The 21,765-nt window shown below is 44.3% G+C and overlaps 1 protein-coding gene across 10 annotated transcripts in view; it reads right to left on the minus strand.

Moving 5' to 3' along the window:
• The window catches only part of CTNND2 (catenin delta 2), a 2,090,389-nt gene extending 2,068,904 nt beyond the window's left edge, over positions 1-21,485 (minus strand). For 5 of the 10 annotated variants that reach the window (XM_073678427.1, XM_073678431.1, XM_073678424.1 and 2 more), the window contains exon 1: positions 21,049-21,481. The gene's annotated coding sequence lies outside the window, so the exon portion shown is untranslated. Of the gene's footprint in view, positions 1-21,048 lie in introns of all 10 variants that reach the window. The other 5 variants (XM_073678422.1, XM_073678426.1, XM_073678420.1 and 2 more) reach the window with 3 other exon arrangements.
• Between the last annotated feature and the right edge of the window lie 280 nt (positions 21,486-21,765).

The raw sequence follows: 21,765 nt of genomic DNA on the forward strand, positions 1-21,765 counted from the left end.
TTTTCTGTCATAAAGACCCTTCAAAGTGACTTCAAATATGATGTGGTCCCTAAAAAAATGTTTTTTGTAAATTGTTGGAAAAATGAGAAATCGCTGATCAATTTTAACCCTTATAACTCCCTAATAAAAAAAAAAATTTGGTTCCAAAATTGTGCTGATGTAAAGTAGACATGTGAGAAATGTTATTTATTAACTGTTTTGTGTGACATATCTCTCTGATTTAAGGGCATAAAAATTCAAATTTTGAAAATTGCTAAATTTTCATAGTTTTCGCCAAATTTCCATTTTTTTCACAAATAAACGCAAGTGATATCGAAGAAATTTTACCACAATCATGAAGTACAATATGTCACGAAAAAACGACCTCAGAATCAGGGGGATCAGTTGAAGCGTTCCAGAGTAATTACCTCATAAAGTGACAGTGGTCAGAATTGTAAAAATTGGCCTGGTCATTAACGTGTAAACCACCTTGGGTTGTAAAGGGGTTAAAGACCGCCGTAGTAAGACGTATTGGCGGTTAAGGACTAGTGTTTACACATATTACATATTTTTCTGCCCATTACATGCCACCATAAATCCGCACACTCACACATAGAAACACACATTCACAATGATATACACACATACACACTCACATACATACACAATGATATACACACACAATGAGATATATATATATATATATATATATATATATATATATATATATATATATATATATATATATATATATATATATATATATATATATATATATACACACACACACACACACACACTGAGCCGAAGTTTTCGTGGGCCCCGGACGAAAGAGTCTCAGTGGGCCCCTTTAACGCTTACCACGATTCATGATGCACAGATAAATAGGCGGAGAAATATAGATATACAACACAGGGCCCAGGCTGTCCCCTCATGCTTCACATATGCAAACACTCATATGGTACGCAGACATGCACGCACACATGCACACAGTAAGCAGACATGTACGCACACAGTAAGCAGACAAGCACGCAGTATGCACACATGCACACAGACATGCAGCGGCGCCGGGTCCCCACCATGCAGCTGCACCAAGGGGCCCGCAAGGTGCAGCTTCTCCCTGCACCTGGCGGTTAATGAGCGATCCCTGGAGCTCTGCCGCTGTCAGGAGGAGAATAGCAGCGGAGCTGGAGGGTTCGTCCTCTGCTTCCTCTCCGACCCAGGCGCGCGCAGCTTGATGACGTCATACAGCACCCGCCTGGGTCAGGAAGAAAGCTGCCGGCAACCAGGAGGATGTTGCAAGGGAGCGAGCTGAGGTTTTTTTTTTTTTTTTTTTTTTTTTTACTGAAACGCTGGGGAGGGGAGGTGGGGGAAGAGCAATGATGGGGGTGCTGGGGCGAGCAATGATGGGGGTGCTGGGGCGAGCAATTATGGGGGTGCTGGGGCGAGCAATTATGGGGGTTTCACTTTGCTTGTACTGTGAAGCCTTGTATGTTTTCCGTGTGCACATAGCCTTACAGTTAATTGGGGAGAGTCACAGAGACTGAATAATTTATATTATTGGCTGGTGGAGATTATAGTTAATGGGGGGCACAGTGCTGCTTATCACTTTATATTTTGATTACTAAGTGGCTAATAGTATATTAATGGGGGGGGGTTACATATCTGTATTCGAGGATGCAGAGAGGGGGAGACACATGTATGAATACAATATGTGACCTTGTTATTTTCTTGGCTGGAGATAATCATGACAAGACGAGTCGTGGCTGGGAGATGACATGAAAGTCTGACCAGATGGAGAAGAAGCAGCAGAAACCGACTCTGATCAGACGAGACGTCAGCGGTAAGTGCCTGGATGTAAATATTATTCTATATCTGCACTGTGTGACTTGGAGTGATAATGTTATCTGTAAAATCCCTTAGGCCACATTCTCACATTTGTGTGAAATGTCAGTGTGCTGCCAGATTTTTTTATAGGATGGTCCACGGACTCGTACAGTCTTATAGATCCATTCACACATCCATGAAAATCACGGATCTGAGAATGAGATATAAGGGTCAGAGAATGTCCTGTTCTGATCAGATTTTGAGGATTAGAATAGGACATGCTCAATGCGTCGGTAAAACAGGGCAGCACACCGACACTGCACACAGATGCAGGAATGTAGTCTTATTATGTATAGCGCAGTCCCTTAGTATATAGTGTATTCACTTATGTATAGCGCCATCCTTAGTTATATAGTTTCCTCTTTTATTATGTATAACACCCTCCCTTATTATGTACCATCCTCTCTAGCTCTAGGAGCTCACAGTTGGGGGATCATACTGTGTTGGGGTCAGCATAATTTGCCCTGGGAGTTGAGGTGGGGTATAGTAGGGTCATTATACTGCGTATGTGGAGGAATTCACCATGGGGGTGTGAGAGTGTGAAATGTGATAACAGCAGGAGAGCACTAGGACCCTGTGACTTCTGCCTGGCTGGGCTCAGAGGAGGGGCAGTGCTAGAAACTGTGTATATTCTGAGAGGTCTGATGTGTGCGTCTAGACAGGAAGTCTGAGAGAAGGAGCTGCAAGAAGACGCTGTCTTTACACTCTTCTGTGTGGAGTTTGTTTACCCCTATCTCTGTTTAAGGACAAGTGCTGAGCTGGGGAAGCTGTGTGGCTCTGTGGAGTTTTGTGGAAGTCCATGCTGAGTGGATTATAGACTTTGTGCTGAAGGAGTCACGTGTCGAGTGATGAAGGGACTGAGGAATCCATTTCTGTGACTGAGCACGCGGTTGGTGTACTGGATAACAGTGAGAGACTTTGGGAGGAAAGAAGATTTCTGGTGCCATTTCCACTGAGAGGATATTGACAAGACTTTGTGAAGAGATCTTCCCAGACCTTAATCTGAGGCTACAGGACTAAAGTCCCCGGCGTGTGGGCTCGGCATCGGCCGACAAGACAAGGAATTTTTGCTGTTTTGTGAACTTTGTTTTTTGTTTTGGCGCCAAAGTTTTCCGGGACTAGCTGCAGCCACCGTGATTCACAGGCCTGTGATAGACTGCATCTGAGGTTAACGGTACCATAACTTTAAGATATCCGGATATCCTGATAATAAGAGCAATTGATATAGTTTCATGCATTATTATTGTTCATAGTGGTAGGATTGTATGCAGTGTTCCATCTCAGGGGGTCCCCATATACCGCCCTCACTAGACTGACACAGTGTTTAGGTAAAATTGTTCCAGATCTCTAGAATAATTCACACAAGCTGGAAACCTTGAGATTGGCACATTGATTTCAGCTTTTGCCGATTGTGTGTATTTAGTAGAGACAGTGTCCCAGGCAGAACCTGAGACTGATTCATTCAATACTGAATTTTAGTCTGATCCCTGTTTTAGTAAAGAAAGTGTTGTTTATTTCTGTCTCTGTCTCAGTTTGTGACTCACTGGATCTCTCTCGGACCTCCGGTCATTACAGGGGTATCATACTGTGTTTGGGGGGGCATCACATTTTATGGGGCAATGAAAGATCTAGGACTTCAGCAGGAGGAAAATTACTATGTAAAGGATGGATAGTTGTGAGATCTGATCTTTGGTGACCCCGACTATTATTTACATTTTCTTTTTTGGGGGGGGGGGGGCCCAATTAGAACTTCTGCTATGGGGCCCCATGATTCCTATGTACGCCCCTGATCATGGCAGTGGGGCGGCAGCGGTCAGTACACAGAGTAACTTTCTCTTGGTGAATAAACAAAAAAGCAGCCTCACCGTGTCCTATTTATATGACTCAGTCCGTCTTACAATGTTCTGGGTCTCCAACCAGTAACCGTGACATACGGCTTCACATAAGAAAATAATTTTGGTGAGTCCCAAAAATAATTAAAATCCTAAACTTTCTCTCGACTCGCTGTCGCCCACACTGCAGTCTGGCAGGAGATCCGGGCCTCTGAAGAAAACCTTTGGGGCTGGAGCCCTGGATCTTTGACGCTAACGACGCCCCTGCGTGAGACCCAATAACAGGAGTGAGAGGAGGTGAAAATATAATTTAATTTATGCACTGAGAAGAGATCATCAGCCCCACCCAGGAGGAGGAGCAACGGAGCTTTCGGAGACAGAGGTAGGTATAGAAGCCGGGAGAACAGCTGAGCCGTAACGGGACGCGGGACTGAGCCCTCAAAGCAGGACAGTCCCGTTGACAACAGGACGGTTGGAAGCTATGGTGTCAGCTATGTCAGTGAATAGAATATTGAAAGACATGGCTGACACTCTAGTTGGCACATGACCGCAAATGTGCAAAGTGGTTGCTAGTGATGAGCGAGCGAGCTATCCCTGCATGTGTCACAGCTTTCTAACAGATGTGACACATGCAGCCGTGCCGGCTGTTACGGATATGCTGAGCACGCCAAAACTAATTGCAGAGTACCTGAGCGTGCTTGTTTAAAGGGATAAACGAGCATGCTCGCTCATCACTAGTGGTTACATAACTGCTGGAACTGGCAGAGCAAAAGTATATTAAATTATATGTCTAGTGTCTATACCATCTGGTAGTAAACTACAAATAAAAGTATCAAATAGTGTAATAGACTGCACTATTCCATTCAACAGTATCCTTTCAAACACGTACTTAAAACATTTACATTTCTTTTTACAGTGGATGTTGAAATCACTGTATGGCATCCACTGGGGAGACAACTGTTTAACATATGCATCATGATGTATACACTAAACAGAGGCCTTTTGGTCTTAAAGGGTTATTTAAAAAAGTTATCACCAATCCTGATGATTGTTGGACGTCTGACCACTGGGACCTCCCCAGCGATCCTGAGGACAGGACTCTGCAGCCATAAATGGATTAAAAATACACTTGCTCGACTTCTGCTCTATCTGACTGCAGCGCTCAGCAGTCCTATAGATAATAAATAAAGCTGAGGCTAAGCATGTACAACTCTGCTCCATTCAGAACAAGACTGTAGAGATCTGTTCTCGGAATCTCTGGGCGGCCCAGCAATTAGATCTCAAGTGATCAGGAAGTTATCCCCTATCCTATAAATTGGAGATAACTTGATTATTTGATCATTAACCATTTAACCCCTTTATGACCAATGACAGACAGAACGTTATGAGCGGGTGTCTGTTCCCGCACCATGATGTGCTATGCCCATCATGACTTTGAACTGTCACGGAGTGTGAACAGTGGCACGGGAGCAGGTGCGGGGACCCATGCTGTAAGTCCCCACACCCAGATCGCTGTGATCGGTCAGTGAATCTGAAAAAAGTTAAGTAAAAAAAAAAAAATGTCAAAATATAAAAATATTGAATAAAAAATATTACACTAATACACATTTGTATGTAAAAAATGAAGTACACATATCTGGTATCGCTGCGTCCGGAACAACCTAATCTATAAACGAGTCACACTAGCTAAGCCCTTCAGTGAACACCGTAAAAAAATAAATATATTTTTTCTGAAAGTTTTTATTGTGTAAAAGCGTCAAAACATAAAAAAACAATATAAGTGTGTTATCGTAATCATACTGACCCAAAGAATAAAGTCGTCTTATCGATTTTACAAAACCCTAGACGGCATTAAAAAAAAAAAATTCTTTAATTGTTGGTTTTTGTTAATAATGCCTCTCCAAAAATCGGAATAGAAAGCGATCAAAAAGGTCATGTGCGCGAAAATGGTACCAATAAAAATTGTCAACTTGTCCTGCAAAAATCAAGCTGTCGCATGACTGTTGGCAGAAATATGGAAAAATTATAGCTCTCAAAATATGGCGATGCAAATACTTGTTTTTGCAATAAAAAGCATCTTTATGTGTGTGACAGCAGCCAAACATAAAAACCCGATCTAAATCTGGTATCGCTGTAATCGCACTGACCTAAAGAATAAAGTCAGCAAATTACTTATACTGCACAAGGAATGGTGTCAAAAATAAATAAAACCTAAAATTCTTCACCTGCTGTTGATTTGTTCATTCTGCCTCCCAAAGATCGCAGTAAGGCTTGGCTCACATTTATCCTGCGATCTGAGCTGAGCGCTTACACCAGGGTTTCTGTGTAAATCTCTGAAATACGTGATTCAGACGGAACCCCCAGTAGAAGATTCCCAATAATTCAGCAGATGGAGGCCGTCTGGCCTGTGATCTGGTGGTGTCTGTCTTTCTAGGCGAACATAAAAGTGCCGTTGGCCACAGTTTTGTGCAACTCTGAAAAGGACATCGCTTAACAGAGGCCAGACGGAGTCCAGAGTAACTCTGCTGTCTCAGAGTGATTGGTTCCCTCAGGGGTTTCATCTGTATCAAGTCATTCAGATATAGATGGAAATCCCAAGAAAGTGCTTAGCGTAGAGCGCAGGATAAATGTGATCCAAAATATTGTGTAAAATGTTCCCAATAAAAGCGTCAACACAATCCACAAAAATAAGCAAGAAGCAACCCCACTCAGGTCCGTCATCTGTTATCGGAAATAAAGGGGGCTTTCACATTACTGGTCGTACTAAGGCTCTGGAAGAGTGAAATGGCTCCCGGTCCCCCAAAAGAAATCTAACGAATTCTGGGCTCCTAAATCCAAATGCCTCTCTCTCTTCTGAGCCCCAGTGTACCTAAACCACATGTTTGGCAGGGGTATCCTTTCCAAAATGGGGTCACGTGAAGAGGGATTCCGCTCTTCTAGTTCTTAGTGTCACGGGTGTGTCAAAAGCGACAGACAGTCACCCTGCAGTGGGTTGCAGGAGATCTCTAAGCTTGGCATTGCAGACAGCTTCTTAGATAAGAGGCTGTCTTTAGGACCGAGCGGCTACCTCTCTCTTGTTACTTAGCTCTCCAGCCAGAGTGTATATATACCTGTTGTGTCTGAGAGGGAGTCGCCGGCTATATTCATTTCTACTTGTGAGGCTTAGCATGAGCAGCACTTCGTCCTCTCTCCGGAGCTTGAGGCCGTGTGCACATTTGGACTCAGCTAAAGCTAAGCAATTTCCCCCTGTTTTGACTTCCCTTGTTGGCCACCATGTTTAGTGGAGGTTGACTAGTGCTCATCTCTTTCCATTGCTATCCGTAGCCATACGTCAGGGAAAGTAGGGCTTGGCACGCATGCAGCAATTGCTGAAGAGGCAATATAGGGATGATAGATGAGACAGGGTGACGCTAGACCAGACTAGAAGGTCTCCACCCACTTACCCCTTTCCCTAGTGTCTGGGCTCCCTTTCCCTTTTCCCTCTGTGTTGCACTAACACCTGGCGTGACATTATAGCTGGCCGAGCACGTTTTGAGAGGGGGGGGGGGGGGGATTGACTTTTCGGCTGGGGGGGGTTTCTTTGTGTGTTTTTGGGCGTGCACTTTTTTTTTTTTTTCTTTTCTCCCTTTGGTATGGGTTCAGTTGCAGATCTTGCAGAGCGGCTGCACAGGCTGTCTCTGGAGGTGAATGACCTCCGTGGTGAGATACAGCAGCAGCATCAGCGGCTACAGGTTTACAGGTTGCCAATATGGGGGTCCCTGCAGGTAGGCCTGTACAGCCTGAACCCAAGGCTGCCCCCCCCCCGGACAGGTTTTCAGGAGATATGGACAAGTTTTTTGTATTTAAGGAGGCATCCAAATTGTATTTTAAACTTCAGCCCTACTCTCCGGTAATTGAGAGCAACGGGTTGGTATTGCGATCTCTCTATTGAAGGTCTATCTTCAGTCATGGTCATTTTCGTTATCGCAGGACTTGGTTTGTCTCCAGTCTGGATAGGTTTTTCGGAGCTCTGGCCCTCATCTATGAGGACCCTGACCGAGTCGCCTTGGCAGAGTCTAGGCTACGTCACCTTCAGCAGGGGATTCGGTCAATGAAAACATACAGTTCGGAATTCCATAGATGGGCAACGGATTCCAAATGGAATGACTTAGCCCTTAGAAGTCAATTTTGTTAGGGGCTTACTGAGAGGTTGAAAGATGCCTTGGCTGTATATGAAACCCCTCAGTCTTTGGAGGCTGCCATGTCTTTGGCCATATGTTTTGATAGACGGATGCGACCACCTTATCTGGGGCCTTCTTGTCGGGGTTGTTTACTTCTGCCAGGGGAGAGATCTGGAGGTGAACCAGTACTGGAGGAGGTGGAGGAACCCATGCACTTAGGGGGTGTATCTACATCATACATCTCCCCGGAGATTTGCAAGAAAAAAGGCGTATTTTTTTTTGTGGGAAAAAGGGACTGTGTTGTGACCTATTAACTCATGGTAGTCTGGAGTTGGATAAACAAGGGGTGCATCTGCGGCCAAACTGCAGTTCTCGCTTTGTGCTGATAGAGGTCGTGTTAGAGAGCAAAACTGAAAAAATTTCTGTGTTTGTTGACAGTGGAGTCAGTATGGTTGATGCTGAGTTTGTGAAAACTCATGGTCTTGCTTGCTGTGCTTTACCTGAACCTATTCCCATCTTTGCCTTTGACTCGGCGCCACTTGCACAGAAAGCATTTACTCAGATTGTGCATAATGTAAAATTGAGGGTAGGGTCAGTTCATTGTAAAATAATCCCTTGCTATGTTCTGGACAATCTTCAAACTCTGTCTTGGGTATACCTTGGCTTGTTAAACATAATCCGTTGGTGGATTGGAGATTATTGAATGGGGAGATTACTGCCATGAGAACTGTCTAGATATTTCCATTGCTACTGTCTCTACTGAAACATTACCTGCTTTTCTGTCTGGTTTTGAGGACGTTTTTTCTGAGAAGAGGTGTCTGGATTTGCCTCCTCATCGTGCTTATGACTGTCCTATTAACCTGACCCCCGAAGCTAAACTACCGAAGTCCAGACTGTATAATCTTTCTAAGTATGCGAACATGAAATATAAATAGCATTACTGCTGTAGAAAATATTTTTCTGTTTTTTTCAGTATAATCTTTCTGGCCCTGAGAGAAAAGCTATGAAGGATTTCATTGTGGAAAGTCTGGAGAAGGGACATATCAGACCATCATCTTCACCTGTGGCGGCAGGGTTCTTCTTTGTGAGGAAAAAAGATGACAGTCTACGTCCCGGTTTAGATTTCAGGCAATTAAATCAAATTACCATCCGTCATCCATACCCTCTTCCTCTGATTCCTGAATTGCTCAGCCAGGTTGTGGGAGCTAAGGTATTCTCCAAGTTGGATTTAAGGGGAGCCTACAATCTGGTTAAAATCAGAGAAGGGGACAAATGGAAGACAGCGTTCAATACCCTGGAAGGACATTTTGAGAGTTTGATTATGCCTTTTGGTTTGACCAATGCACCTGCGGTATTCTAGCATTTCACAAATGATATTTTCCATCATTTGGTGAGGAGGTTTGTGGTGGTCTACCTGGATGATATTTTGGTTTATTCACCTGATTTTGAGACTCATCGGGGGCATGTTAAGCAGGTGCTCCAGATATTAAAAGGAATCTGTCACCTCCCTGGGCGATATCAGACCACTACTATGGCCATACAGGTGATATAAAAGTAAAGGCATAAACTATGCCAAACTAGAAAAAAGTGTTTTTGCTGTTCATGAGGTACAGTTTTTGGAGTACTTGTCATCTTCAGGTTTTCGGATGGATCCAGAGAAGATCCGTGCAGTACTTGACTGGGAATGTCCCGAGAACCTGAAGGCTCTACAAAGTTTTCTGGGCTTTACTATTTTTTACAGGAAATTCATCCAAAATTACTCTGTTATAGTGAAACCCCTTACTGACATGACTAAAAAGAGGTTGATTTTTCCAAATGGTCAGATGCTTCCCTCCAGGCTTTTTCTTCCTTAAAGAATCATTTTGCCACTGCACCTATACTCAGTCAACCCAATGTTTCTCAACCCTTTATTGTGGAGGTCGATGCTCCGGATGTTGGGGTTGGGGGTGTGTTGTCTCAGGGTTCGTCCCCTGGTAAATGGCGTCCATGCGCCTTCTTTTCTAAAAAAATTGTCTTAGTCTGAGAGAAATTATGACGTGGGTAATAGGGAACTTTTGGCGATCAAATTGGCGACATTGGTTGGAGGGGGCTGTCCATCCTATTGCTGTTATTACTGACCATAAGAACCTGTCATATCTCCAGTCACCTAAACATCTCAATCCTAGGCAAGCCAGATGGTCCCTGGTTTTTACTAGTTTTCATTTTGTTGTCACTTTTCATCCAGGGGTCAAAAATGTCAAGGCTCATGCTTTGTCCCGGAGCTTCCCTGATTGTGGTGACCATGAGAACCCTGCCCCGATATTACAGAAATGGGTAGTCATTTTGGCTCTTTATCCTGAACTGGTGGGTGAGGTGTTGGAGGCTTAGGGGGACGCCCCTGCCTCCTTCCCTTCAGGAAAGTTATTTGTACCATCTGATCTGCGCCGTAAAGTAATCAAGGAACATCATAACTCTGTGCTTGCTGGGCATCCAGGCGGTAAGGCAACCGCAGACCTCCTCTCTCGTCGTTTTTGGTGGCTGGGTTGCATCGGGATGTAATTGAACACGTAGCTGCTTGTAGTATTTGCGCATGTTCTAAGGTTTTGCATACCCGTCTGTCTGGTACTCTTCTTCCGCTACCTATCCCTAGTAGGCCATGGACACACATGTCCATGGATTTTATTACGGGCCTTCGGTAGGCCATTTCTGCAGGCAAAATGGTGGTTTTGGTGGTAGTAGATAGGTTCAGTAAAATGGTTCACTTCGTCGCAATACCTGCACTTCCCAATACCAAGACACTTGCTCAGGTGTTCATAAATGAGATTGTGAAGCTTCACGGGGTTCCCTCCGATGTGGTGTCTGATCGGGGGACCCAGTTTGCTTCCAAGTTCTGGAAGGCATTCTGTTCTCAGCTGGGGGTGCAGCTGTCCTTTTCCTCTGCCTTCTACCCTCAGTCGAATGGTCAGACCGAGTGTCAATCAGAACTTGGAGACATACCTCAGGTGTTTCGTCTCCGAAAATCAGGAAGATTGGGCATCCTACTTACCGCTGACAGAATTTGCCAGCAATAATCATCGTCAAGAATCCACTGGCAGGTCACCGTTCTTCAGTGCATACGGTTATCACCCACAGTTTGGTACCTTCAGTGGGGGAGGAGCTTCAGGAGTGCCTGAGGAGGAACGGTTTGCTTGCTTTGTCGCTCTTCTCGGTATGGCAGGGTGTTCTGTGTAATTTAAAGACCATGGGAGACAGGAAAAAACGTATGGCTGACAGAAAACGCTTGCCAGGTCCAGACCTGAATGTGAATGACCTTATGTGGTTGTCTACCAGGAATATAAGATTGAAAGTTCCTTCTTGGAAGCTGGGACCTAGGTTTATTGGTCCCTATAAAATAACCCCCGTGATTAACCCAGCAGCGTTTCGTCTTTAACTTCCTCAGGCCCTTAAGGTCCACAATGTGTTCCATAGGTCCTTACTCAAAAGGTATGTGGAACCTCTAGAACCCTAACCTCTACCACCGCCCTTAGTAATGGTTGATGGTAATCTGGAGTTCCAGATTTTGAGGATTGTAGATTCTTGTCTCCAACATCGTTCTCTACAATACTTGGTGCACTGGAAAGGCTATAGTCCTGAGGAGACGATGTGGGTTTCAGCGTCAGAGGTGAACGCTCCCAGATTGGTTCGCTCATTCCACACCTCTTTTCCTGAGAAACCCGGTCCTGAGTGTCTGGAGGCCACTCGTAGAGGGGGAGGTACTGTCACGGGTGTGTCAGAGGTGACAGACAGTCACCCTGCAGTGAGTTGCAGGAGATCTCTACATTTAGCATTGTAGACAGCTGCTTAGATAAGAGGCTGTCTTTAGGACCGAGCGGCTACCTCTCTCTTGCTAATTAGCTCTCTGGCCTGGGTGCATATATACCTGGTGTGTCTGAGAGGGAGTCGCCGGCTATACTCATTTCTACTTGTGAGGCTTAGCAGGAGCAGCACTTTGTCCTCTCTGGAGCTTGAGGCCGTGTGTATATTTGAACTCCTCTAAAGCTAAGCATTTTCCCCATTTTGTCTTCTCTTGTTGTCTATAGTGTTTAGTGGAGGTTGACAAGTGTTCATCTCCCTCCATCCCTAGCCGTAGCCATAAGCCAAAGAAAGAGTGAGGCACACATGCGGTGATTGCTGAAGAGACAATATAGGGACGATAGTCGAGACAGAGTGACACTAGACCAGACTAGGAGGTCTCCACTTCCCCTTTTCCATAGTGTCTGGGCTCCCTTTCCCTTTGTTGCACTAACACCTGGCTTGACACTTAGGGACTCTGTATATGGAGCCCGCAAACTGTTTTAGGAAAATCAGCAAACCAGGTGGTGAGCACCATTCTTTCCAAACCTCACCATGTGGCTAAGCAGGACTGTACAGACACATATGGGATATTGTCATGTACAGCAGATATTGTATAACAAATATTGGTGTCATTTTTACCCATTTCCTAGTGTGAAAATTTAAAATCTGGGGCCAAAACAAAATTTTTTGTGGTAAAAATGTAATTATTTTTCTTCACCCCCAAGGGTATAAAATTCTTTGACCCACCTATGCTGTAAATTTGATTACTGCTCCTCTAGATTAATTCATTGAGAGGTGTAGTTTGTAGAATGGGGTCACATATGGGGGATTCTGCTGTTCTGGCACCTCAAGGGCTCTCCCACTGGGTCATGGCACCCTCGAACCATAACAGTAAAATCTGCACTATAATATGGCGCTCCTTCCTTTCTGAGATTTGTACTGTGCCTTAAAAGTAGCTCCTGATTACATATAGGGTACTGGCGCACTCAGGAGAAATTGAAAAACAAACTGAAAGGTCCATTTTTTTTCTATTAGTCCTTATAAAAATTTAAACTTTGGGGCTAAAAGAAAATTTTTGTGGGAACAATGTAATTTTTTTATTTTCTTGGCTTTACGTTATAAACTTCTGTGAAGCACCTGGGGTTTCAAGGTGCTCACCACACATCTAGATAAATTCCTTGAGTGGTCTAGTTTCCAAATTAGGGTCAGTTGTGGGGGGTTTCCACTGTTTAGGCACATCAGGGGCTCTCCAAACACGACATTGCGTCCGCTTTTGATTCTAGCCAATTTTGCGTTCAAAAAGTCAAATGATGCTCCTTTCCTTCCGAGCCTTGCCATGCGCCAGGGCTCGGAAGCAGTGGTTTTCCCCCACATATGGGGTATCGGCATACTCAGGAGAAATTGCAGAACAAATATTGGGGTCCATTTTCTCCTGGCACCCTTGTGAAAATAAAAAAATTGGGTGTTGAGCAATATTTTTGTGAAAAAAGTTAAATGTTAATTTTTTCCTTCCACGTTGCTTCAGTTCCTGGGAAGCACCTGAAGGGTTAATAAACTTCTTGAATGTCATTATGAGCAGCTTGAGGGGTGCAGTGTTTAAATGGTGTCACTTTGGGGTATTTTCTGTCATATAGATCTCTTAAAGTCACTTCAAATGTGATGTGGTCCCTAAAAAAATGATTTTGTAAATTTTGTTGGAAAAATGAGAATTCACTGGTTTTAACTATTCTAACTTCCTAACAAAAAAATATGTTTCAAAAATTGTGCTGATGTGAAGTAGACATGTGGAAAATGTTATTTCTTAACTGTTTTGTGTGACATTACTCTCTGATTTAATGGCATAACAATTCAAAGTTTGAAAATTGTGAAATTTGTAAAATGTTTGCCAAATTTCACATTTTTTCACAAATAAACTTAAGTCATATCGAAGAAGTTTTACCACTACCATGAAGTACAATATGTTACGAAAAAAAAATAAGTCATTAACCTACAAAGTGGCTCGGTCCTTAAGGGGTTAAATAGCCAGGTTTATTTTCCTATTCTTTATAATTACAGTATCATACATGAACCAAGAACGAAAGTATTTCTCCAAGAAAATTATTGAAATTACACATGTTTTGATATACACACGTTTGTGTGCATTTGAAAAAAAAAAAAAAGGCAAATTGGACATAATTTCACACAAAGCCCCAAAAATGGGTCTGACAAAATCGTTGCCACTTTTACAAAATTGTGGGTAAACAACTTTGTTTCAAGCATGTGATGCTCATTTAAACTCACCTGTGGCAAGTAAAACGTGTTGGCAGTATGAAAATCATACCCGAAAGCAGATAAAAAGCGGAGAAGTTGATTCAATCTTTGCAATATGTGTCTTTGTGTGCCACACTAAATATGGAGAACAGAAAATGGAGAGGAGACCTGTCTGAGGATTTGAGATCCAAAATTGTTGAACAAAATCACCAATCTCAAGATTAAAAGTCCATCTCCAGTGATCTTGATGTTCCTTTGTCCAAGATGCACAACATAATCGAGAAGTTTACAACCCATGGCACTGGGGCTAATCTCCCTGGAAATGGATGGTGGCTAGGCATCCCCAATCAAGTTCCAAAAAAAAATTAAGCTGTTCTGCAGGCTCAGGGTGATTCAGTGTCCGCACAAACTATTCGTTAACATTTGAATGAAATTAAATGCTATTGCAGGAGACCCACGGCTGACACGAAGACATAAAGACTGCAGTTTGCCAAAATGAACATGAGTAATCAAAAAATGCTTGTGGACAAATGAGACAAAGATACACCTTTTTGGTAAAGCACATCATTCTACTGTTTACTGAACACAGAATGAGGCCTACAAAGAAAACAATACAGTACCTACAGTCAAAAATGGTGAGGTTCAAAGATGTTTTGGTGCTGTTTTGCTGCCTGTGGCACTGGGTGATTTGACTGTGTGCCAGTCATGATGAAATCTGAAGATGACCATAGGATTTTGGATCGCAATGTAGTACCCAATGTCAGAAAGCTGGGTTTGCGTCCTAGCTCATGGGTCTTCCAGCAGGACAAAGACCCCAAACCTACTTCAAGAAGCACCCAGAAATGGATGGAAACAGGGTACTGGAGAGTTCTGAAGTGGTCAGCAAAGAGTTTGGATTTAAATCCTATTGAACACCTGTGGAGAGATTTAACAATTGCTGTTGGGAGAAGGCACCCTTCATATATGAGAGACCTGGAAGCAGTTTGCAAAAAAAGAGTGGTCAAAAATCCCAGTTGAGGGGTATAAGATGCTTGTTGATGGTTATAGGAAGCGATTGATTGCAGTTAATTATTCCAAAGCGTGTGCAACCAAATATTAAGTTGAGGGTGCCAACAATTTTGTCCAGTCCATTTTTGGGGTTGTGTTAAATTATGTCCAATTTGCCTTTTTCCTGTTTTTTTGTGTTGTTCGAATAAACTCAAAGGAAATAAACAGGTGTATAACAAAACGTGTAATTGCAATAATTTTCTGGGAGAAATACTTAATTTTCTGGAACAATTTCAAAGGTGCCAGCACTTTTGACCATGACTGTGCATACACACACACACATATACATACACACACACATACATACACACACACACATACATACATACATACACACACACATACATTAATCTTCTATATCATGGTCAGTCGAGTCATGGAGGTCGGCCACATAGTTCAGAGATCAGCAGGAGAGAAGTGCAGAACCCACTGTGGAGGAAAGGGACACAGCAGACAGGACTAATGACAGCTCCCTTGCTCCTGCCATGCAGTCATGTGCTGTGAGCCCTCCTCTCCCGACCTCTACTCTTTGATGTAATGCTGGCAAGGGAACAGTGCAGGTAGCAGGAGACACATTTTTAGTCCTTCTGCGCTTCCTCCAACATGGTCCCCTTGTGTGCTGTGCGGCCGTTCTCATAACTCTATGAATACTCACAACTGTGGTGCTGTGCAAGAGGACAGAGACACCAACCAGTGAGCGCTCTCATCAGTTTGATGGGGAAGCGTTCATCGTCCTCTCTTTCTGAATGACACGCCCATTTTTTTTAAAGGCCGCACTTGACTCTGGGTATCCACATGATTATGGATGGGAGTGGGAGGAGCTCGGAGTCCAGCAGCACTGGGCCCCTTGACTGGGGGTCCCCATATCGGCTCTGTGGTCTTCTGCTATGTGCAGTATGTTCCTGCCTGCTAGGGCCCCCCTCCAACTCCAGGCCCCGGTGCAGCTGCCCTGGCGATATTTCTGCCCCGGTTGTGTGTCACATATGGTGTGTATGTAGCATCCACCTTTATAAACACTGGCAGGGCAGACGAGAGTTCATAGACGTAAATGTAGCACCCTGAGGATTCGGCTGCTACAGGGGTATTGCACCTCAACCCAGAGGTGTGATATTCCACTCCCGGGTAAGGATGGAGTGTGGAACTGAGCTCAGTTAGCTGCATGCACTACACACATCCCATTTCCGGAGGGCAGACCAACGGTACTCCCACTTAGAAATGTGCAGGTACGACCGAGTCTGTCCTTGGCTGGAGTGGGAGGGGGGTGGACCATCCCAGTAGTGTAGGGGCAGATAGGGGGAGCAGCCTGGGTAAAGATAGGAGCTCATTGGGTGCTGGTCACCTGAGCTCACACATGGAGGGAGTATATAAGGTGGGCACCATCTAAGATCAGGGTCAGTCAGTCAGCCAGTCTTTGCAAAGAAGCCAGAGGAAGAGAGCAGAAGAGCAGAGCAGCCCCAGGCCCAAAAGAGAGAGAGAGGAGAGAATGAAAGACCCAGAGGGGGAGAAAGAAGGAACTCTGAGAACCCAAATACAATCGCAGGGTGAAGAGTTGGCAACAGGGTACCGGATCCCAAACTGGTGGGGGCTACAGCATACCTCAGCCAGAGACCGGAGGCCGTGGGCAGCATCTGCCACGGCCACCCACCATATCCACCCGGAAGGCAGACCACGAAAAGGGTCAGGGAACCCAGAGTCGGGTTTTACCAACAGAAGGCCCGAGGGAGCCGGACTTAGGTGGATCACTGGTGGGGAAGGCCAGAGACGAGGACAGGACAGAAAGGGAGCTCAGAACCACGCTCCAGAACTACTTGGGGGTTGGCCGAGTCCAGGACCTGGTGGACGCAGCACGGCTCGGGTGGTCACTCAAGGCCGGAGTGATCGGAACATCTGCAGTAAGTAAAGAACCCTGAACTGCACAACCCGACTCTGACTCTCATTACCATCATCCCTGCACTTCCACAACCACCATCCTCTGCACCTGACCCCCTGAGGCTATACCCCTCCCGTTGGGGGTTATACTACCTAAGCTGCACAAACACCATCAGCCTCAGCGGACCCTGCTGCATCGGCGGCCGTAGTGACCGCAATTCAACGGGTGGCGTAGTCGACATAAAGAACTTTAGTAACATCAGTAAGGACTGCCACACACTGAGCTTGACACCCTGGGCACGGACCGGGTCACAGCCACTCGGAGACTACAACCCCCATCTGATCCGGCTCCGGGTATCCCTAACAGCACTGGCCCAGGGGGCGCGTCATAAACATGACAGCAATCACCCAAAGAACAAGCAAAGTGCTGCTCATTTATTGGGTGATTGGATTGTTTAAGGTGGAACAAAAATCATTGTTCTCAGCAGCAATATCACCAAGTGTAAATTGTCCTTCTATAGTATATGATCCTGTTGTGTGCAGGTAGTCCTCCTCCATGTGTAATATGGCCTACAGTGCTGTATACTGATCCTTCTTTGTGCAAGTTATTAGTCCCCCCTCCATGTATATGGCTTAAAGTGCTGTTTACTGATTTTTCTATGAGCTCTGGTACCAGACACCACTTGATCAGTGTAGTATATTGATCCTGCTGTGTGCAGTTCATTAGTTACCTGTCTCTGTATGTGGAGACGAGGAATCTCTATGAGATTATATTGAGCCTCATTCTATGATTATTATCCACAGTTTGCTAAAGCTTTTAGAAGCTGGTACTATCAGAGATCTCATAGTGTATGATCACATATATTAAATGTATACATACGGTATTTGTACTGTTATCTCTGTAATACGGTTGGGAGGACTGGTATCTACCACTATATTGTCCCTATATATCAGTATTTTTAATAGTATTTTTTTTTCTTTAATTTAGTAACAGCTTAATACATTTAAGTCATGCAGTGGTACATGTATGACGGTATTATTGGTCTTTGTACAGTGGGTTATTTTTATGTAGAGGCAATGATCATATTATATGTACTTGCTGTGTAGTGGTAGAGGGCATTGTGTGGCAGTATTATTTTGACTGTGTACACTATAGTAGTAATTTTGGTAATATTGGTATTTTTATAATGTATTTTAGATTAGCAACAGTGGTATACAGAAATTATATATGTATAGATCCTCTTGAGTGGTGGGAAGGTCGTATGGGTAAACACGCACTTTGGGGCTTGGGCCCCTTATCTTTTAGGACCCTAGCAATGCCCCTGAGAGTAAGGCTGTGCTCAACTGGCCCAGAGTATGTACAACACATACATACACTCTGGTCCCGGGTCTAAACCGGCGTATCCCAGCAGGGGATGCACTGGGGGGGGGGGGGGGGGGGACTCATAAGTCTTGAGTCACACTGACACTGCAGACATCGATTTGGACTGGACAACCCCTTTAATGATGGGTTGTCTAAGTAGTGCACAACCCCTTTGAGGTGACAATACACATGAGATCGCTTTTGGCCAAATGAACTCCCCATACACATGAACAAAAAGTGTTTATTTACTTTCAATTGCCTGAATGGAGAAAACTGAAACCAGACACCTGTCAGTGACTTATTTTCCCTGAAAACAAACAGACTGATCATGTAAATTTCAAGTTTCCTATTATTATCTCTCTAAATATCTTCTGTCGGGGAAGTTTCAGGATCCCCCATGATCGGCGGGACATTCATCTAATGTGTATGGGGGCCTTCAATTTTTTTTTTTTTTTTTATCAGTAGGGAAAATAAGAAGGCATTGTAAACTTCCTCCAGGCGGCAATCAGCCATTTTTCAGGGGTTCTGTGAGCTGGATTCACGGCTAAACTGATTCTACAAGTATACTGCATGTTTAATTTGGAATCATCATCTGGAATTGTGATTAAGGCTGTGTGCCCACTGTGTATTTCTCAAGCGTCTTTGATGCGAATTTTCCGCAGCGTAAACGCTTGCAAAACGCTTGGTAATCCGTGCCCCATGATCCCCAATGAAAATCTGCATATTCTGTGCCCATGCTGCGGAATTTTCCTTGCGGAAAAATCCGCAGCATGTCCATTATTTGTGCGTTTCTGCATGCGGATTTGAGGTCTCAATGCACTTGAAAAACACAAGTCAAATCCGCATGTAAAAACGCTGCAAAAACACATGTAAAATCCGGAAGCGTTTTTTTGACTGCCAAGAACATGCAGAAACGCTGCAGAAATTTTCTGAATTGTGGGCACATACCCTAAGGGTGAAGAGGTTCCTGGCAATTCTTCTATGCAAACATAGAAAAAATATATTTGCAAAAAATAGTGAAAGGGCCATAGAGCTAAAACAGAGTGCAGTACCCTTCATTCTCCAGATTGGTAATGGTCAAATAGTTTTAGGCGTCATTCAGATGTCCATTTTTCTCTTGTACGAGAAAAAGAGACTAATTATTCTGGTCAGAGTTTGTTCCAACTTAAATCATTTTTTCTCATACGTAGAGAATAAAAAAAGTTTCTCCAGCTTCTCCTTTCTGAAAATCCATGAAAATAGGGCTCAGGTGGCATCTGAGTGCGGTCCAATATTTTAACGGATCCATAGACTTGCATTGCTGGCTTTGATCTGTCACTTGGATCAAAATTGGACATGTCTCTGATTTTCTGCAGACTTGGCAAAAAATCACGGACATGTGAATAACTCAGACTATCACAGACAGTCATTCTGCCTTCCCGGCGCCTGCGCAGAAGATCCCTGCTCCACAAGGATGCACAGACTGCTGGAATTACCGCGCCTTGCGTACCAGGTAAATTGCACAGGCGCGGGATCCGGCACGGGAACTGCACGTGACAAGGCCCTGTGATGTGCAGAGGGGGTGAATATTGAAATTAATTAAGTAGGCAGGGATTTCTTGGGGTCCCCTGGATGCCAAGCATAAGTAAAATTATTTTATAAAAAGCATTTTCAAAGCAATCAGTTCTCTAATATGGGACAAACAGGTAAGTATAGATATATATTTCTACAACCTGTATACCCATATTAGAAGCCTGATAGGTCCCAGGGGGTGACAGATTCCCTTTAACATTCTTAAAAATTCTAAACCCTTATACATATTTCTACCATTGTCTGATAATTTGATATATTTTATAAGTCTGGCACCCATCGGGTTCCATTGATAAGGAGTTTTCCAACTTCCAAAAAAATGTGTTACATATCCAGGGATGGTTCCAAAATAAAAAAAAAAATCTAGAAGCTTTATTCACTAGGTTAAACTCCCATTATCCCAGAGCAGGATATTCTCTTGGTTTTCCCTGGGATGGAAGCTATGATGTCCTGTTCTTTGTGATCTGACCGCTGAAGCCTGTGATTTGCTGCAGTGGTCAGATGACTGAGACAGAATATTATGTGAGGAACATCCAAAATAGCTAGGCAAACACAGGCCTCATATTGAAAAATAGTTTAAGACAACCCCTTTAAGGGCTTTCCAGGAATGGACATTTTTCTAGACTTCTATGACATAATGACCCATCTCCTGCATAATGGAGGGAGCATTATACACAAAAGATGAATAGCAATGGACAAGCAATAAACAGTTTCTCCCAGGACTAAAATCCATAAATGGGGATCAATTAGGAAAAGCATAGATCATCATCACGCCCCCCGTGCTAAACAACCACACTTCCCATCATGGTACTTCATGGTGACCACACACACACACATTAGTCTGTCCTTCCAAAAAGACGTTTAGGCTTGTTTTTTTTCCCAAAATGGCTGTAGGCTGTAATACTTCACCACGGATGCGGTGGCGACCTATTTCTGACAACAGGGGTCGGGTTTGCTCTTTTTCCATGTTTCGGAGCAGACTCCGCCATCACTCCTCCATTGCACCTGCAAGATTTTCATTTCCAAAACAAGGGGCGGAGCTTCAGCCATTTAATAAATCTAAATAGAGACAAGGCAGCAATCGCCGCATTCAAGCAATGCTCCAGCCTCACCCCAGCCGGCTCCAGCTAAGACATGGTTAATGGCATTCAGAACAATAGTACAGGCTCCACATAGTATCAAGACGAAACAGTGCTGCACATCATACGCAATGTTACTCCCAACTAGAATGGTCGCCAATGGCTGAAATGACAAGATCGTTACTGAAAAACGTCCTTACCCAAAGCTGCACAAGGTTCTTAAGCTGAAGCACAAAGGGGAGAGAAGACCCCACAGCTGCCTGTCGTCGATGCTGATGGCGGCTGCTCAGTCTCACCTGACCTTGCAGAGATGCACAAGCCGCATCCTCCCTCTTGCTGCACGATAATGGCTCACGATGGCTTATAGCAACTCACACGTTTCCATCCCCACGGCTCTCTCAAGCTGTCCAGATCCCAAGCCAATGAATGGAAAAACAACAGGCTTAACTGCAGGTTTGTGGGGTATTCCTTATGCTTTTGCCTTGTGTGTCACGAGATGAAGACGTGATGTAACACGCTCCTTGTCTATGCTGCTGCTTCTCTCAATTGGAGAAGACGAGCCGCGCCACAGCCCCTCTCTTCTATAGATTGTGAGCAAGGCGAGGGGAGGTTCCAAGGACTGCCAGCTGGAGGCGAGACATGGAAGATGAGGCTGAGGCTGATGAGGCTAAGGCTGGGATTGGACGGCTGAAGGCCCTGCCAATGCAGCCGGGCACAGCTGCCACACACGATCTTCTCCACAGGACTACAGAACTTCCACGGGGCACAAGGCTGTGCAAAAATCACATAACTGACAAGAAAAACTACGCACAGAAGTGAGAGATTTTTCTTTACTTCTTCTCTATCTATATATAATCATCTAATTATGTCTGTGTGTAACGGAAATCCCGCGTCGCTGATTGGTCGCACGGCACACC

The sequence above is a fragment of the Phyllobates terribilis genome, unplaced genomic scaffold, assembly GCF_046119375.1.
Source record: "Phyllobates terribilis strain yellow unplaced genomic scaffold, ASM4611937v1 Scaffold_4__5_contigs__length_816908805, whole genome shotgun sequence".
Taxonomy (NCBI): Eukaryota; Metazoa; Chordata; class Amphibia; order Anura; family Dendrobatidae; genus Phyllobates; species Phyllobates terribilis.